We start from the raw sequence: 3,938 nt of genomic DNA, 5'->3' as shown, positions 1-3,938 counted from the left end.
GCTCCTGCAGCTATTTTTCCTCTACATCTCCTTTCTCTCCATGCAGCCAGCCTGATGGACACGTTTCTCCATGCGCCAGCATTTGGCTTTCTGTCCTGATTGTCTGGTTGAAAGGCACCTGACCTCAAAGTACAGGGGAGCAGACTTCCTCCTCCAATGGGTAAGGAAGTTACTGGAAGAAGACAGGTGCAGGATCCTATCTCCTAGGAAGCAGAGGCTTTCTACCCGCCTGTCTCCATGTGCATAGTCAGGTCTTGCAGAAGGAGACCGAGTTAAGAGCAAGATAGAGGCTTTTTTAAAAGGACCTTGCAAATAATCAGATGGGATTTATTGCCCTTTTCTATCCTAGCTCCCTGTTGTCCTTCCACAAGAAGGAAAATTATTTCTGATGCCCTGGATCCCTGGGAAGGGAACTCAAACACACCAGGGCAGGCAGGAGAGCTTTGTGCTTTCCCACCCCTGCTCAGCACAGGGACAGAGCCGCCTCGGCCCCTCTGAACAAGTGGGGCCTGTGGCATGTACACACACAGCCAATAGCCTTCCAAGGTCAGCTCTGGCTGTTCGCAGAGGTGTCAAAGTCAAAGCCTGGGGGGAATTCAAGGATGCCAGTTTTGTCAAAAGGCACTGAGTGTCCAGGGTGGGGGTGGGGAAACGTCAAGTCTCATGGTTCCGTGGAGGGAGGACAACATCGTCTACATGAAGGTTTCTTGACATTCTTGGCTCAGATAATTCTTTGTTGTGTGGGGAGGGGGACGGTCCTGTGCACAGTAGGATGTTTAGAAGCATCCCTGGTCTCTACCCACTAGACACCAGTAGCACCCCCCAGGTATGACAATCAAAACCGTCTCTAGATATAGCCAAAGGTCTCCTGGGGGACAAAATTGCCCCCAACTGAGAAACACTGGTGTCCAGGTGAAGCGTCTGTCCTTTCACAGTGGGGAAGGACCCTAAGTGGGGTCAGCAAGGTCACAGCTGCAAAGGCTCTGCGCACTGCAAGGTGCAACAGGGAAGAGACCTGCCGTGGCGCCCGGGCAGAAAAGAGTACACTCCAAGAGGTAGGAAAGCAGGCGTTCCTGAAGAGCTATAGCTGCGAAAGACACTTCCTCAGACAGTGCTGGCCCCAGCAGCTGAGAAGAGTAAGTCATTAAATCCATCCTTCTGGAACTTGCCAAGGAAGACCTAATCTTCCTCCAAACTTGACTCAAGGGCGGCTTGCAGAGACTGTGGGCTTGTTTCTTTAATGAGCTAGGTCACACCTTGGCTTCCTGAAGCCCAAGTCTAGTCTTTTCTCCAGGATGTGGCAGGGCAGGAGGAGAAAAAGCCAATTCCACATTGCCTGTTTAATGTTCTACCTCGTTCCTTGCCCAGCCCAACAAAAATTCCATATGAAATTTAATTCAAAAAAGAAATTCACAAAATCGAAATTTTTAAAAAGGCAAGGAAGGCAGGCTTTGCCACTGTTACTTGTTGAACTAGAAAGAACAGACCCCATCATCTGAGGGAGCATCCACTGCCACTTGGTTCTGCTGGCTGCTGCTCTCCTCAACTGAAACATTGGAAAAAGGCACAGGGGTGTACTGGGAGATGTAAGCGCCTTGCAGAGCTGCAGCTGTTGGCATATATGAAGACTGCATGAGGTGTGACTGGTGATACATCCAAGCCGGGTTAGGGACTTGTAGAGGAGATGCCTGAGTCATTCTCTGATACGAAGACACAGGAGATGAAGATACAGGGACAGTACAGACTGAGTGAGCATCCTATTGGGGGTGATGGTATAGGGGGCTGGGTAAAACCCATTCTGAAGAGCTGTGGTGGGGTCATAGGTCAAGGCCATAGCACCCATGTCTCCATTCCTTGGCCAGGCCCATCCATTTCAGACAAATTTTCCTTGATTCTGTTGTTTCTTTGGCCCACCATCAGCAAATTTGCAAAGCAAGGGATCAGATGGGGCTGGTACTCCAGGGGGTGTCTTAATATATTTTCCATTAAAGTGGGTGATGATGGCTTCACACTTCTCTGTGGACACCATCCTTGAAAAGCCAACCCCTCTGCTGGTCCCACTGATGTCTCGAAGGATTCGGGTGGAGATAACCTGGCCAAAGGGCTTCAGCAGCCCCTCCAGTTCTTGCTCATCCACTGATAGTGGGAGGTTTGAGATGTATAAGTTCGTGGGGTCCTGCTCCTGTTGCTTTGCCATCTGTGCCCACACACTGCTGGCTTTCAGTGCTGTTACCGCTTTCTGTGCTGCTGACGGGCTGTCGAAGTCCGCAAAGCCATAGCCTTTGCATTTGTTTGTGGTCTTGTCCAGTATGGCCTTAGTGGAGACAATCTTGCCATATGGCTGACACAGCTTGACAAGGTCCTGGTCAGTCATGCCCGGCTGCAGTCCCCGGACGTACAGGTTGGTTTTGCTCAGCTGGTCGTTTCCACTGCTCCCACTGCTGCTGCTAGGGGTACTGTTGCTTGGACTAGATGGGGCCATCTGCTGAACCAATGACACATGTGGCTTCTTGCTGTTCTTGTTATAGCCCAAAGTCAGGATCCCAGGCCTGGAAGTCACTGATAGCAGCATTTTCTCTTTACTGTTAGGGAGCTGAGAGAAAGAGGAGGGAGAAAGGAAGGGAGGGGGAAGAGAGAGAGAGAGGGACGGGGAGAGGGAGAAGGGAGGGGGAGGCAAGAGAGGGAAAAAGGAGCTCTGCCCTCTTCTTGATCAATTATTTCTGTTTTAACTGAAAACATACCTGCCAACATGTTTTAGAATTACTGAACCTCTGACTTTCAAGGCATAACAAGCATTCTCCATTTTGGCCAGACTTTCAGTGCATTCAGCTTCCTAGAAACCTCGTGAGGTCCAGTGTTGTCAATGAATGAGAACCCATCATAAACCCGATAGACTGACTCACTTCTAAGGAGGTGTCGATGTCCCCATCCCCACACTTTAATACACATTTGCATCAATTCTCCAGGTAAATCAGCCACTCCCAGAAGGTAATCAGCAGGTGTGACTTTCAGGCTCAGCTTGCTTATCAGATTGCATCAGAGGAGCGGGTGTCTTATTTTCTTTCCCATTGTCTTCTGTTTTAAGAATCAATTGTTTATTAATTTCATCCATACTAATTAATGATCGTGTTTTGATAAAGCATTGAAAAGGGGCGGCGTCCACATCTTCCTGCAGTCTTGTAGTGGGGCTTGATGAAATTGAGGCATGTCTCCTGAGAGCTCTTGGGCTACTTTCAGTATCTTTTGTCTGACACCACCTGACTTAATTTCTGATTCAGTCAATATTTCTTCTCTATCAAGAGGACTCGGAATCCTGTGGAGGAGGAAAATTACCATTTACTTTCAACAGTTGTATCCTAAGTTTCACAAGCCTCTCATACTTGTCATGACTTGCATCAAGTTCCTGCCGAAAGGGCCTGAATGCCAACATCACAGATGAAGATGCATTAACACCCTTCCCTTCTCTCCTTTGATTATGTGGAAAATTCTCGGGCTTCCTTTTCCCGAACCCTCCTGATGCTTCTCTGTTGCTCACGTCGTCTCCGCCTGCGGTGCCTGAGGGCCTTGGCACCAGGTGAGCAAGCAGAGCGCGAGGGGAGGGGCCGTTTGCAGCTAGCTGCACCCTCACCCCCGCCCTCTTTTCACGGATGACCACAAAAGGCTGGTGCTGCTGGCGGGCGGCAGGAATTCTCAAGCCCTGCTTTGGCGGGTGGTACCGCCACCCCGAAGGACAACACAACGTAGCTGATTTTCCAGGCGTGATCCGGCCATGCCTGCTACTAGGGGTATCCCCAGAAGAACTGGAAGCCGGGATGCATGCAGACACCTGCTCACGGGTGTTGATGGCCAGACCCCCTCCCTAGCCCCCGACCCGAACAGCCACGACTCCCAGAAGCTGCGAGTTTATCATCAACCTGCCCCACTGTGGAAGGGCGACC

At 50.3% G+C, this 3,938-nt stretch overlaps 1 pseudogene; it reads right to left on the bottom strand.

The window, feature by feature from the left end:
• Nucleotides 1-1,025: 1,025 nt before the first annotated feature.
• On the bottom strand, nucleotides 1,026-2,572 carry LOC101423572 (RNA-binding motif, single-stranded-interacting protein 2 pseudogene; annotated as a pseudogene).
• Between the last annotated feature and the right edge of the window lie 1,366 nt (nucleotides 2,573-3,938).

This window comes from Dasypus novemcinctus, chromosome 17 (assembly GCF_030445035.2).
Source record: "Dasypus novemcinctus isolate mDasNov1 chromosome 17, mDasNov1.1.hap2, whole genome shotgun sequence".
In the NCBI taxonomy this organism is placed as follows: domain Eukaryota; kingdom Metazoa; phylum Chordata; class Mammalia; order Cingulata; family Dasypodidae; genus Dasypus; species Dasypus novemcinctus.
The sequence above is the reverse complement of the archived record's forward strand: the minus strand, read 5'-3'. Positions and strand labels throughout refer to the sequence as shown.